General features: G+C 38.2%; 1 protein-coding gene across 7 annotated transcripts in view; it reads left to right on the top strand.

Annotated features, from left to right (window-relative positions):
• The window catches only part of LOC106876444 (potassium voltage-gated channel protein Shaw), a 59815-nt gene that overhangs the window by 13054 nt on the left and 31791 nt on the right, over positions 1-14970 (top strand). For 3 of the 7 annotated variants that reach the window (XM_014924995.2, XM_052974252.1, XM_014924994.2), the window contains one exon: positions 7978-8253. The exons of 2 other annotated variants lie outside the window; for them this stretch is intronic. The gene's annotated coding sequence lies outside the window, so the exon portion shown is untranslated. Of the gene's footprint in view, positions 1-4021; positions 4194-7977; positions 8254-14970 lie in introns of all 7 variants that reach the window. 2 more of the 7 variants (XM_052974253.1, XM_014924997.2) reach the window with 2 other exon arrangements.

Below are 14970 nucleotides of genomic sequence, written 5' to 3'. Positions count from 1 at the left end.
CTCTCTCTCTCTCTCTCTCTCTCTCTCTCTCTCTCTCTCTATATATATATATATATATATAGATAGATAGATATATGTATGTATGTATTGTAAACAACATGCAGATGCAAGTGCTACCACTTGCAAGCGCCGCATACCGAATGCTAGCAAGCTTATGGTGTCATCAGAAAAAAATGAGCGCTGTTTTGGGGCCTTCCTCTCGAGGGAATTATTGCGCTCCGGCCCCCGTCACTGGTTACTGGCTTCATTCAATATTCTAGCCATTGCTCATCGTCTGTTTTTAATCAAATCCAGTGGCCTACCTTCTCCACTGTAGCCAGGATATCACTTATGATGGTATCTGCTTGACGAAGAGTTAGGTCGTAATGAATCCTCTACATCCAACATCGATTAGAGAATGCTCTGCGGTTCAGCCTACGTTTTCACATTCCTCGAGGAAATGTTTATAACGATCGCTCTTTCGAGTCCAAGCGGTGTTCATGTGACGTAATAGCACTGCTAACACAGTTGAACACATATACTGTGTTGGATATGTTTGCATAACGAAATACGGTGTCCCTACAGGTCATTAATCTTATCTTCATAAGGAACCGTTAACTCGACTAGTTTTACCACTTTCTTTTACTCACACCATATGATAAAATCTGGTTCCTTCGTAACTGGAATGAGAAAGAATCCGTGGCACCCTGCAATCATCTCTGAATAGCCGTTCCACTTTTCATCGTTTACAGGAAGTTTCTTCTGCAAACGGATTAGCTGTTATGGATGCACGAAGGTAATGAAATCTCTGGTTGGTTTCCTTTGTGTGTTTTTTTTTTGTTTTTTTTTTTTGCAACTGTCAATGAGAGCAATTTGGTTTTTGTTGCATTGGAGAGGATATTTAGGACCAGGTTGTGTCTCCATGTATATCTGTCCAGTGTTCCGACTTTTCCGCATCTGCATATATCATTTTCTGATACGTTCCATCTTACTAGGTTTGTAGGCGATGGCAAGGCATCGTAGGATGAATGAATCAGAAAACTCAGACGTGATATACTCCTCTTCCCTATTTCATTCCAACTTATTTTTCTCTCAACAACGTGTTCCTCCTATTTTCTCATCTGTCCTTGTTGAAAGCATTGAGTCAAACGAAACTCTTCTCTCTCTGTTTCCCTTGCTTTGACGCTGGTACTAACAACAATTCTGCGTTCTCTCTGCATCATACTTGGAAACAGCCTGAACCGATCAATTTGCGTGTCACCTAGTATATCTCAGTGTGCAAATGAAGACAGGATGTCATCAGTTTCTGCTTTTTCTTTCTACTTCCTGGCTGTTTAAAAAATTTTTTTTTTTACATCTGGTGGATTATGCCTGATTTTCTATGTTCTTTGACTCCCTTAGCATCATCATTGTTCGTACCTTCCCTATATATATATATATATATATATATATAAATTTCGACGGTTAGCGCCAGCAGTTATTGTAACAAACCTTTTTTTACGATAAAGAGCTGAACTGTTTAATATCCGAGGTAACCCTAGCCACTTTCTAATGAACACATGGCACTTTTGTTCAGGCAAAGAGGTAAGCCGAGCTGCAGACTTCCCTGATAGCTTTGAGCCACCAATTTCTGTTAGTCCATCCTCGGCTTGTTTCATAATCTGCATCTTGCGACTCTTATCTGACAATGCTCCAGCGTATACACATCCCAAGCTCTTAACAGATGCTTCTTTGACTGTTGGAATGCTTTCGCCTGCAATTTTTAATTTTACTTCTTTCTGCACTTCTCTAATAAATGTCAGACTACTCGACATTTTTGTCCTGAATCGTGTACTTGATCACTTTATCAGCTCATCTAGCCTTGAGAGGGCATCTATATGATCTGCGTGACTATCGACAGAAGTGTCAGTTCATCCATGGAGGCCTTCTTAGGTGATTGTATATGGGCCGTTTGTTCCGAAAAGTCTGTCGTTTTCAAAATCATCTCCATAACTAGGAACAGCCACGTGAATATTGTGCAGCCAGCAGCAATGTCAATCTCCAGGCGGTGCCAGTCTGTTGCCAAGTTACCAGATGTAAAATCTCATCTCGAAACTGTCATATCGTTATTAATTTTGTCACATTCTTCGGAATATGGAAGTGGTCCATGGCACTCATCACCAATTAGTGAGCACCGAACCATATGCATTAGCTAGATCAAACCATATCACAGTCAAACTTATTCTGTTTGGCATCCTGGATCGCTTTTCAAATCAAAAAGAATGCTCAACGCATTCAGGGATTCCAGCCTTTTTAACAGATTCATCCACATATCCATTACTTTGTAGGTATTCCACTGTTCTTGTTGAGGCGATGCCCATAGAAATCTTGCCATTCAATAAGGATATCAGTCTAAACTGTTTTATAGTCTCTGCATTGACTTCCTTTGACAAGTATACGCCTTCTACCTTACACCAATCCTCCACTTGAGCCTTCTTGTGCCAAAGCTGTTGGAGCAAGACAAAAAGCTTCTTTCGTTGATGATTGCAGTACTTATATATCTTATATGAGATGCCTTCACCTTCTGGGATACAATTTGCTTTGACTTTTCTCAAAAACTCATTCACTTCTTTCTCTTTGATGTCTCCAATTTGAAATTCGACACCAAGTTCTAAGAGATGCTTCAGTTAATTTATAGATGGTAGTGGCTGACTACGATTTGGATTGCTGTAGGTTTCTTTGATATAAGTATCCAGTTCTCCTTTTGTGCACGATAAAGGGCCACTCTTTGGGTTAGTGAACATCTTCTCCGTATCCTGTACAGATTCTTAAGAAACTGTTCACGAGTCCCTTTGCTTTCTTTTCTTCGCTCATATCAGCGGATATTTCGTTGCAAAAAAGCGGCATTTGTTTTAATCTTCGCACAGCAGCGCGAGGTTAGGTTTTTCGTCTTCCTCCGCACATCGCCATCGCTTCTCACTTGTTTCATTTTCCTGTTCCTCCAGTCTGGTCCATTATTTCTTTTTGCCAATTGGGTTCCATATTTTTTACTCTAAAGAGTTCAATTCACAAATTGTGTATTGAGCTTGTTAGCTTTCTCAGTTTCTCTACTGTGGATCCTGTCATTTTATATAAACCTTTGCATACTTTGCTTCCAAATTCTTTATATTTTACTTTTTCATTAGCAGCAAGCCTCAGAACCTTCGGTTTTTTTGTGAGCACTGTCTGATGCAACAGTCTCATAACCTGTTGTTTTCTGTTGGGAAGTAGTCTTTACTGTAGCATTTGCCGATCCGCAGTGGTATGCATCCAGGGATGATTTGCCACGTGTTTTACAATCAGATGACTGCTCTGCCCTCCTCCAACAAGTCTTTCTCTGATGTAGCTTTCAGCCTTTCTCGGTAGCAAAGGTCCTACGCACACAGCTGGCATCCATAGTTCTTTGCAGTTTGTTTGGTGTTCGAAAGAATAGCCATATTCAGTTCCAAGTTTATTTCCGTTTGACCATTGGACTTGACTGATTCTTGACTTCCCACTGTCAACCATGAGGCCATCATTCACGTTGGTAGATGTTACAATAGATTACAGTGCGAGAATTGTAAGTCCGTGGCCTCCGCCAATCTTTTCTAGCGTTAATAGTCTTTCCTACTTTCAGTCCTCTTGTCTTTCCAAGGTGTCTACTTGTCTTTCCGGTATGTCAGTAGTTACTACAAGTTCCTAAATTTTTTGTAAACAACTTGCAGATGCAAGATCTACAAGTTGAAAGCTTCGCATACCGCATGCTTGCAAGCTTATGGGGTCATCGGGAAAGAGTGCACGCCGTTTCGGAGCCTTACTCTCGAAGGCATTATTGTGCACCGACACCCCTCAGTGAGATGAATTCCCGCTTGCTAGATTAACTGGATTGCTCGGTTTCACTCAACAATCTTCTAGCAATTGCTCATTGTTTCTGTAATATATATCCACTTAACATTAACAGATCATTTCCACCTCTTCACTCTATATTCACTATCAACACACCCGTTATTCTCTTCTCACTCTGCCCTTCATTATATATTCACAGGTTCGTATTGACATGTCGTGTTCAAGCCTAGACAAGACCTTGAAGGTGGCTGTCACCTTATGAAAAGTCACAGAGGTGGGAGATAAACCAACAGCGAATGTTGACGCATTACCAAGAGGGTTGAAATTAATTTTAATAGAGAATTTATTTATACAAGGCTGTCTCGGGAAAGGTGTTAGACGCTTGAACATTTTCTTTTGTTATATGCATGTATGTACTGGTCTCTGTGTGTGTATTTGCCTTTCTCTCTGTGTGTCTTTCTATATGTGTGCGCATGTATGTATGTGCGCGTGTACGTATGTGCATATGGATACTCGAAAGAATAAGTGCAGATTAGTGTGTACGTGTGTTCGTTCTGTTTTTATACACACACACACACGGATGCACACACACACACACACACACACACACACACACACACACACAAACACACACACACGAACGCACGCACACACTCACACGCAGAGTCCACCCTTGTATAAAATAAATTAAATTGTCATACAATCATTGAGTTATATATATGTATATACATTGATGCAAGGATAGAATGTAGCCAGACAATATGTCCATAGTTTTCCGAAAGAGACACATAAATAGAAATAGTTAATCTAGCCCCTCTCTTCCTTTCAAACAGTATTACTAATACTTAGATATCGATGAAAATTTATCAAAGATGCTGTAAAAATAATCGAGCGACCATAAACCAATTTTCAAAATATATGGCAACTGGAGCTAAGTTCTTACTACCAGATAATAGTGCACAATGTTTTGTAGGACATCGGCTGCTTAGCTGGACAATGGAGAAATTCTGTTCCTTTGATATTAAAATCTGAAAAATCCTGGCATCAGCTGTAAGTTTCCACTGAAAGAGTGACAATGAAAACTCTCTCCTAGAGGGAAAAAAATATAGAGGAAACAGTTTAAGATCACTTCAGGCAGTCTTGAAACGTTATATTATATCTTCGGTAAATATCTGCTAAGCAACACCATTAAATGGAAATCACTTAACCAAGCACTCAAATGTGAGGAGAGGGACTAAGGAGTGAATTCTTGGAAGAGTTTTCAGTCCTCAAAATATTCCACAAGGCACTAGAACTGTTGGTGCAACATATTTCAACAAAACTTGGTATAGGAACAGTTTGCATACAAACAAAAAGTTAGTGTAAGTTTCCCGAAACATAAGAATGGCACCAATGTAGATAATTTCGTGGTTGTTGCATTACGTCACATTTCGAAGGTTATGCTTTTTCAGAACAAAAGCAGGAAATAACTACTAAACACGTGCTGAACATTCGAGGCATCAAGATCAAAATATATATCTGTGCTATTGTATTACTTATGCAATCTTCAGTATGCACTCAATAGGTACGCTGACGAGTGTTGCAAAGCAGGAATGAGAATTAGTATTACGATGACTGAAACATTAATCCTCTCAGGAAAGTCTTCTCAGTGCACTCTGCATGTTAGTGGAACATCAGAGAGGCAAGTGGATTTTAAGTATTTCCGAGCCATATTCACGAGTGATGGGAAACTGGAGGCTGAACTGGATGCTAGAATTGCTAATGCGCCAACTCCAGCATTCGATCTTCAGAAAAGGCAAAAGTAGAAAAGAAGCCGAACTTGTTATCTTCAATTTAGTTTTCGTGCCTATCGTCACCTCTGATTATGAATATTAGGTAATGACCGAAAGATCACCTAAGATGTCTTCTGAGGTACTACCTTCGTATGCAAAATAGGTCATTGCTAAAACAATGTGCAATCCCTTCCATAATAAGGACTGATTTGGGACAAACATTATTTCTGATATGGAATACATTTATATATTCCAATACAAGGAACATTGTTCAGGACAGAAAACAAAAATGTTTGGACTGATGTGAAGATCATTTACCCAGTTGATGTGAATATTTCATTGAAAATTAGTGAGAAAAATAAGCATTTAAGATCAACTGCTCCAACCTACATATTCTTAGCCCAGATTATGCTTCTGCATTGGTGTCTATAAAATTATATATTCGACACGCATACAATATTACTTAGTATTGTATTAAAAAAGTTTAATAAGCAATCTCGGAAAGCCTGAGATTTTTCAACCGAAGAAAGACAACATCTAACACGTATTCTTCAAATTCAATCAATAAGCGGAACAGTGACAATACATAAGATCCTCAAAAATTTGACATACAACTCTTAACTTGTTATGTAAGCGATGGATCATTGTGTTCTAGTTAAAAACCAATCCCTGTTATATGAAAATACCCCAGAGAATTAAAAAAAGAAACACACAACTAGCAAACCTTCTGCTTTTCAGGAGCATTCTATTAATGTCTTCATTTAGAAACTATTTTTGCCATCGACCATCTGAAGAAGAAAAGTCAAGGAATACTTTAGAAAAGGAATCACCAAGAAGGCTGTCCTGTCCACCATAACTCGTCGGAAGCGAGTCTGCAACCACGTGATTTGGTATGTTAATTAGAACATTTTAATTGTTGCAATTAAGGAAGAACGAAAGTGACATATTGTCGATATTTTTGCTGACTCACAACAAACATGTGATGCGTCACGTTTTTCTACAAGTAGCAAACGACTACAGGATATATGTTTTATGTTTTCTTAATTAAATTACATTATTTTTGGTAAACAAATATTTGTAGGAAATTTATTACAATACTACGATGGTAAACAGGATATGATTATTATTATGTTCAGCATGAAATTGCATAGCTTTAAATGCGCAGACAACTTTTCGAAAAAGATTAACAAATATCTTAATTGGCAAATCAAATAGTAATTTAATTACGTCTATTATTTTTCATGCAATAAAGTTGCCTCGGTTATTATTATTATGATTATTATTGTTGTTGTTGTTGTTAATAAAGCGGCAAATTCGCAGATTTGTTAGCACGGCGGGCTAAATGCTGAGCGGCATTTTGTCCGTCTTTACGTTCCGAGTTCAAATTCAGCCGAGGTTGACTTTGCCTTTCATCAAATTCGGGGTCGATAAAAAAGAGTACCAGTTGAGCACTGGGGTTGACGTAATCGACGTAGCCCTCCATCCCAAAATTGCTGGCCTTGTGTCAAAATTTTAAATCATCATCATCATCATCATCATCATCATCATCATCATCATCATCATCATCATCAACTTCATCATCGTCATCGTCGTCGTCATCGTCGTCGTCATCGTCGTCGTCATCGTCGTCGTTGTTGTTATTATTATTCACATACACACAACAGATTAGATTATTCGAAAAGAAAAAGTCCTAACATCGGGCTACAACAAATAACCTTGGATGCCAAGACCCCTCCTAAGTATCCTAGTTGTCCCTAATAACACTGTTTTCTGGAGCTGTACCAAACTGGGTTTTATGCCTATTTCCTCTATCCATCTGTTCAAATCTTTAGTGATAGTTCCTAATGCACCCATAACTAATGAGATACATTTGACTCCCACTTTCCATAGTCTCTGTAATACAATGGCCAGGTCCTGGTACTTTGCTATCGTTTTCTATACTTCTCATATTGATTTTTTTATCATTTGGGACTGTAAAGTTAATTATCTGACATTTTCTATGCTCTTTATCTCTTACTACTAAATCAGGCCTTCTGGCTTCTATTACTCTGTCACTCTGAATGTTAAAGTCCCACCACATCTTATATTTCTTACTTTCTCGTACTTTACTAGGTTCATGTTCATACCATTTATCAGTATGTTCAAATCCTAGCTTTCTACATAACTCCCAGTGGATTACTCTCCCTAGGTTGTCATATCTTTTCTTGTATTCTTCCTGTGCCAGCATACTACATTCTCTACTATATGAGAAACACTTTCCTTTTTGATTTGCAACACCTACACTGGGAATCTACTTGTATTTTGTCTATATTGGCTTTTATCCAATTAGCCTTTATTGCTTGATCTTGTGCTGCTACTAACAACTTTTTGTCTCCCTTTTCAGCCTTCGTTTCTGCAACCATACCCATGTCTCACTACTACTACTTGCTGCAACTATATTTGGGAAACTACCATGTAAAGCCTTCTCCTGCCAGTCAGATAATTTTGTTCTTTTTTTCTGGTTTTTAACTTCGTTTTGCTTTTTGGTTTCCCTGTCTTGTGACTCTAGCAACTCTTAATAAACTTTCTGCACTATTACCTACATAGGAATCTATATCTACTCTAGCTAATTCCACGCAGACTTCTGCTGATATTGATCCTCTTCCACCTTCCTTTCTAGGTAAGTATAATCTTGCTACTCCTGCCATTGGGTGGGGTCCTCTATTCATTCTGTCTAGCTTTGCTAATTCAGTTTTTGTCCAATCTACAAAAGCTGCTGAATATTTAAGTAATGACACTGTCCCAGTCTTTACAGCTTTCACTAGATTCGAATCATTTAGTTGTGACTTCATTAGCTTCCTCATCCTTCTGATGTACTCCTTTTCAACTTTCGTTTTCATTTCTATAGTTATTACTCTGTCAGATTCTAATACTCCTAGATACTTATAACTCTCTCCTCCTTTCAATGATTTTAATGTCTGGCCATTTGGTAATTGGATGCCTTCCCTGTTGGCTTCCTGTCCCCTTCTTGTGACTAATATTGCACACTTATTTATGTCAAATTCCATGCCTATATCTCTGCTGAAAAGTCTCAGTCTGTATTAAGGGATCTATCTCTTTTTTATTCTTACTAAAAAGCTTCAGATCGTCCATATAGAGCAAATGGTTAATTTCCCCCTTTCTTAATACTAAACTGAGGGGGATCATTATACGTTCATACGACAAATATTAAAAGGCATAACGAGTCTCCTTGGAAAATTTCTCCCTTGATATTAACTTTCCCTAAGACTGTCACCTGAGTAGAGATCTACTTTCTATTTCTTCATGCTGAAGCAAATTCATTCTCATATGTTGTCTACTATACTGAATATACTCAAACATTTACTTATCCATGAGTGTGAGATCATGTCATAGGCTTTCTTATACTTTATCCATGCTACTGTTAGATTTTTCTTTCTAGATTTTACTTAATTTAGGACTGCTTTGTCTATGGATAATAGATCATGCGTTTCTCTAGCCTTCTTCCTGCAATAATAATAATAATAAGTATAATAATACCTCAAACTATATGGTAAAGATGAATCCCAAGTCAGTGTCCTCGTTGATACGGTGTATACTTTCAGTGCTAATATCAGAATGGAGTTACGACAGAAAAAGTGTGGTGTGTTAGTCTTGATTAGAGGCAAAATCAAATGTATGGACGGGCTAGCGATACCGTCGGGGGAGGTTATGAAGCAGATAGAAGAGATAGGCTATAAAAACCTGGGGAGATTGGAAATGGATAAATTGATGGAGAAAGAAATGACAGAAAAATTTAAGGTGGAGTACTTGCGCAGACTGAGACTGATCCTTAAGTCGAAATTAAACGGATGGAATAAGATTGAAGCTATCAACACCTAGGCGGTTTCACTCCCTAGATATGGAGCAAGGGTAATCGCATGGACAGTAGACGAACTAAACAGCTTAGACAGAAAGATAAAGAAGTTACTGACTAGATATGGTATACTCTACCTAAAGAGTGACACAGACAGACTGTATGTACCAAGAAAAAGAGGGGTAAGAGGACTGATTGGATGCGAACACAGCATTAGAGCAGAAAACAACATAGCATGGTATGTAAAAAATGCCACAGAACCGCTATTATTGGAAGTAAGAAGGTCAGGCTTGTGTAGGATGGGAGATTGCAAAGATAAAGTACTGTACAAGCACTTGAGAATGAATGAAACTTAAAATAGGTAAAGAAAAGAATGCATGGACAATTTCATAGGGATGTTGAAGATAGGACAGACAGAGAAAAAAGATAGCTATAGATGACTAAAAGTGATTTAAAACCGGAAACGGTGGATCTAATCTGTGCTGCCAAAGAGCAAGCATTAAGAACCAATTACATCAAATACAAAATAGGCAACACATCAGAAAGTGATAAGTGGAGAATTTGTGGAGGAAATGGTGAAACCGTATGGTATATTACCAGTCAATGAATACCAAAAGAATATAAGAGACACTATGACAATATAGCAAGGATTGTCCATTGGACACTTTGCAACATGTATGGACTTGACAGAGCAAAAATGTGATACGAACATAAACCCGAAGGCATCGTCGAAAATGATAATGCAAAGATCCTATGGCATTTTATGATTCAGTGCGACCATGAGATAGAGAATAGGAAACCAGACATAGTGTTAACTGAGAAAGAAAGTAAACGATGCTGGATCATAGATATAGCATGCCCTGCTGACAACAAGGTATGCGATAAGGAAGAAATAATAGTACCAATAATTGTCGGTGCCCTGGGAACAGTGAGTAAAAATCTTGAGAAGTACATGGAACGAATGAGAAGACCCCTTTGGTCATGAATGACCATGGGATTGCAGCTAGAAAGTTACCCTCCGAGGCACAAGTCTGGGCAAGTTTGTTTGTGGAAGGCCAGCAGTCGCCCATGCATACCAGACTCCCCTCTCCACACCACTGATGTTATCCAAGGGAAAGGCAAAGGCCGATAAAGCTTGGCATCAGTGATGTTGCAACTCATTTCTACAGCTGAGTTAACTGGAGCAACGTGAAATAAAGTGTCTTGCTCAAGCCCGGTCCGGGAATCGAACTCACTACCTCACGATCGTAAGCTCGACGCTCTAACCACTGAGCCATGCGCCTTCACAATGGAACAAATAGGAGCTGCAATAAGGGTGGAACTCTTGCAGAAAACAGGACTGCTGGGAATCACTCGAATACTCCAGATGGTGCTCGAAAAATAAGGGGTGTTACCTTAGTTCACTGGTAGTGAATAGCTGACACCCTAGTAGATCACCAGCGTCAGAAGCTGTGCAAAGGCAATAATAATAATAATAATAATAATAATAATAATAATAATAATAATAATAATAATGATAATAATAATGATAATAATAATGATAATAATATAAATGCTAACAACTGTTTCAGCAATGACAGCGGAGTGGATTTTGGCCTTGATGCATCTTTTATAAGAGGCAAGCTCAGGTAAACAGCTTCCATTAAATTAGATGCCGATGCTACCATCAAGGAGCTTGACGCCCTAAGAAAATTACAAATACCTGGGGATAAACGAAGGAGATGGTATACAACATGCTACTAAGAAGGAAATAATAAGAAAGGTGTATGACAGAAGTGTAAGACTCATACTAAAAACTGTACTTAACTCGAAAAATCGCATCGCAGCCATTAACACCCTGGCACTTCCAGTAGTCCAATATAGTTTTAACATCATTAACTGGAATCTTACAGAGCTTCAACGTCTAGACAGGAAGACAAGAAAACTACTAACATCTAAGAACATGCACCACACGAAAGCAAACGTTGATCGTATGTGCCTACCTAGAAACAATGGAGGAAGAGGAATGATGCAGGTGAAACTGTGTTATAAGACCTCCACAATAGCAAGGAACAGGTATTTATCTATTACAAAGGACTGGATGTTGCGTCTTGTGTGCAAACACGAAAGAAGCAAAAAATCACATTCTATTGTCAATGAAGCTCGCAATTTGCAAGGGAATTTGGAATTGACCCTGAAATAGATGAAGAACCTGAAACCACTGCCGTAAAGCAAGCAAAACGGATCAAACAGACTGCAAAATAGAACGGGCAGAAACAAATTGAGGAGAGATGGAACCAGAAACCTCTGCATGGACAGTATATACTTCGAAGTCGAAATGCTGATGTAGACCAAAAAACAACCCGTCAGTGGCTGAAAGTAGAGACTGAAAGTTTCATATTGGTGGCACAAGATCAAAGCTTGCTTACAAAAAACTAACAGGCTGATGTTCTTCTAAATGGTTCTGATCCTAAATGCAGATTCTGCGACACATTTGACGAAACAATAGACCATCTCGTCTCGGGATGTCCTGTGTTGACACCAAACGAATACAAAAATCGTCACGATAGTATTTACATTGGAAAATATGTAAACTATAAAATCAGCACTCCTGCTTACTGGTGTGAACATCATCCTGAGCCAGTCGTTGAAGGTAAGAATGTTACTATTCTCTGGGATTTTCCAGTCAACACTGACAGAACAATCCAGGCTAATCGACCAGAGATAATTATTAAAGACAAGGCAGAAAATACTTCCCACTGATAAAAATATATCTGTAAAGGAATTTGACAAATTAAGTAAATATAAGGGCCTGGAAATTGAAATACGAAAGATGTGGCATCTTAAAGCTAGAACTGTTCCTGTTATTGTGGGTGCCCTAGGTATGATAAAAAGGGATGTCAGAAATATCTAGATAAGATCCCAGGAGAACCATGTCTCAGCGAAAGCCAAAAGATTGTGCTGACAAGTACTGCCCACGTCCTTAGAAAAACCCTATCAATTTAAATGTCTGTGCTGTATTACATGAAGATATTTCACTACTGCCCCTTCCACTTCCCCTCCCCAAGCTTTCGGTTATACTGTAACATCTCTTATCCTTCACTCACCCCAGGACGCTGGGTGTATCTCAGCGAGTGATTGTAACTAATATGCAGATTAAAGGTAAAAAAAAATTGTTATTATTATTATATGTTTGACTTTTGCTTTATATTTGTACAAGTTGGCTCCAAGTCTCACCCAAAGACCTCAAGAGACAACAAGTTAGAAGTCCATGTTTGTGCTATGCCTAGGGTGCCATATATTTGGTTCTGTACATAGTATTCTTCTAGAGAATGTTTAAGAAAAGATAATAAAATTATGAGTTTGTTTTAAAATTTGAGATTACATAGACAGTATTTTACGTAGGATATGGGTAGTTCCCATGAGCAATGGGAATGTCTGCAATTTTGGGGTTTCTTGGTATCTGAGCTAGGTAACAATCAGCCCCCTTTTGCTATCATTCCTAAGGCACTTATGACGACAGGTGTTGTTTTAGTCTTGAGGTTCCACATTTTGCCAATTTCTATTTCAAGATCTTTTTACTTGCTCAATTTTTGGTAGGTCTTGACAGATGCGTTTATATCGATTGGGACAGTCATATCAACGTAGAGGCATGATTTTTGTCTGAAGTCTTTCAATATAATGTCCAGCCTATTCGCATCTATCTTTCTGTTAGTTTGAATGGTGGAGTTCCAGGGGAGTGAAATGTGATCATTTTCAAGTACTGGAGGTGATTTGTGTTCCCACCAGTTTTTTTTTTTTTAATCATGGGGCAGGTCCATGTTTTTGCAAATTACCCAGTGAATATATTGTGCTGCTCTATCGTGCCTGTTGAGATACTCTATAGGCGCAAGAAGACTGCACATGGAGACAACATTTTGTTGTTGACATACACGACTTGTTAGGCAGCTGCCGTTCTTTAATATGTTGACCTTGTAGTTTCTTGTAGGTAGGCATTGATCTTGGGCTGCTATGGTAAACCTTTCTGTTTCTGAGTTTAAGCCAGAAGCCACTAACCATTGATGGTAAGGGCTTTGTCAATATCATCACTATTAGCTCTCTTTGGGTATTTGCCATCGAGAGGTGTTTCTTGCGATTTATCAGTAAGAATATCTAAGGCAGCAGTTTTAGCACGGGTTTTCATACGCTTAGCTTTTTCGGTGCTTATTTCTAGTACGTCTAATTCTGGAATTTGTTGTATTTGGAATTCACTTGGATATTCCTTTGCCTGTTTGGTTACTGAGTATTATTATTATTATTATTATTGTTGTTGTTGTTGTTGTTGTTGTTGTTGTTGTTGTTGTTGTTGTTGTTATTATTATTATTGTTATTGTTATTATTATTATTATTATTATTATTATTATTATTATTATTATTATTATTATTATTATTATTATTATTATGTAATTGGTACCATCTTCACCTTCTTTATTTTTCATTGCCGGCTATTTTGCACTTAAGAGGGTTGTATTTATTTTTTCGACTTCCTTATTGATTATCCCTGGGTCAAAGGGCCATGCAACATTAACTATATAACATATATGGTGTATTTTTTCGACCACCACTAGATCTAGTCTGTTTTTCTCTAGAACCTGATCTGTTTGGATTGGGAAATCCCAGAGGATTTTGCTCGTCTCTGACTCCGCCACTTTCTGCGGTCTGTGCTCATACCGCGCCTTGCCTCTCTCTAGCCCCCACTTTTCGCACAGTTTCCAATGTAGCATTTTCGCTACCTCATCGTTCCACAACTTGTAGTGGTTTTAGGCAAGTCTAGAGTATTCGTTTGTGATATGGGCAATGGTTTCATCCACTCTATTACAGATGTGGTACAGCGGAGACACTTGCATACTCTTAAGGTCGACCCTTCAGTTCTTGGCCAAAGCTTGGTCTTGTGCTGCCAGTATAGTGCTCTTGATCACTTTTTTAGAGTTCCTTTCTTCAGCCAATCCTATCTATATTTTCCATCAACTTTTGTTGTGGCTACATGGAATTGATTGTGTAGTCCCAAGTTGCGTAAATCTTCTTCATGTCCTTTTTGTACTCCTTCCTTTGTTTTTCCTTTTTTCTCTGCTTTCAATACTCTCTCGTTCCTAACTGACCACTAGTAAGGTTTCCTTACTTTGGGCTAGGTATCTCATTAAGCTCTTGAGCTCGATACGCACGCAGTCTTCTACATTTATCATTCCTGTTCCTCCATTTCCTCTCTTCATGTACAGGCGATCAGATAATAATAATAATAATAATAATAATAATAATAATAATAATAATAATAATAATAATAATAATAATTACCAAAAACACATAATGAAAAGAAATATAACAAGTAACTGTAGAATATGTGGAGATCGACAAGAAACAATAAATCATATTATCTCTGGCTGCCCAGTCCTGGCTAAGAAGGAATATATTCACAGACACGACAGAGCTGGGACCTATATACACTGGAAGCTATGCCAACACTATGGAATAACAACAGAAAAAAGATGGTATAAACACACGCCAGAA

This window comes from Octopus bimaculoides, chromosome 18, assembly GCF_001194135.2.
Source record: "Octopus bimaculoides isolate UCB-OBI-ISO-001 chromosome 18, ASM119413v2, whole genome shotgun sequence".
Lineage (NCBI taxonomy): Eukaryota > Metazoa > Mollusca > Cephalopoda > Octopoda > Octopodidae > Octopus > Octopus bimaculoides.
This window is presented reverse-complemented; position numbering and strand designations above follow the sequence as displayed.